The following is a 919-nucleotide window of genomic DNA, read 5'->3' on the forward strand; positions in this document are numbered from 1 at the left end:
GGGGGGGAAACGAATAGAGCAAACCACACCAGAGCACCCGCCAACCACCCACAGCACTGACCTGAAACGTTCAACACCCAAGCTACAACTGTCTCATCACAAAGCACAAGACATCATCATCATCATCGTCGTCATCATCACCATCATCGTCATCATTGTCGTCCTGGTTATCTACAGTCCACACACATGAAAACACCACACACGTACAGACGTGAAGCACTAGGTCTACACCGCCCTCGATCCTTCCTCGCTGCGAATGTCTCAATCCAATCTTTGTTTGTTGTAGTCAGAGTTGTACGGTACCTGCAACACAATCAGGTCATATAAGAGTAGCAGATGTCTGAAGTTCTACCAAACACTGAACAAAGCGACAGTCTTTTCTGGAAACGTGTGTGTCACAATCGAAAACGTCTGTGAGCAAAGATCACATGCAAAGTGACTGTCTCTCCTGGAAACTTGTGTATACCACAACCTAAAACACTTCAGATCAAAGACATCGTGCAAAGTCACTGTCGGTCCTGGAAACTTGTACGCATGTACAAATGTATACCACAATCTAAAGCACCTCAGATCAAAGTCCACGTTCAGACCGACCGTCTCTCCAGGACAATGATGCTACAGTCAACCTTTTCCCACCCAGACTCCGTCAAGTTGAATGACCTCCCTCACAATGGCACTGTTGTCAACAACAAAACCACCAAAAAACAACACACACAAAAAAACTAAACGAATTCCACTTTGAACGAGGAAGCTGGCGAGGGCGGATGTGAACAGATGATCAGAAGGGTTCACTGATGACGACACAGCTCCTCAGAACGAGTCACGTCACAGATTGAAGAATTGTGATAACCGTCACTGGGGGGAAAGTCGTGCCACTGTCAACTACACATGAATTGCAAACAAAACTACAGGACCTAGA

The 919-nt window shown here is 46.2% G+C and overlaps 1 protein-coding gene across 1 annotated transcript in view; it reads right to left on the minus strand.

The window, feature by feature from the left end:
* LOC101864506 overlaps positions 1-331 on the minus strand; it is a 7,267-nt gene extending 6,936 nt beyond the window's left edge. Inside the window, exon 1 of the mRNA XM_005113313.3 lies at positions 62-331. The gene's annotated coding sequence lies outside the window, so the exon portion shown is untranslated. The remainder of the gene's footprint in view (positions 1-61) is intronic.
* Positions 332-919: the final 588 nt, after the last annotated feature.

The sequence above is a fragment of the Aplysia californica genome, unplaced genomic scaffold, assembly GCF_000002075.1.
Source record: "Aplysia californica isolate F4 #8 unplaced genomic scaffold, AplCal3.0 scaffold01916, whole genome shotgun sequence".
Lineage (NCBI taxonomy): Eukaryota > Metazoa > Mollusca > Gastropoda > Aplysiida > Aplysiidae > Aplysia > Aplysia californica.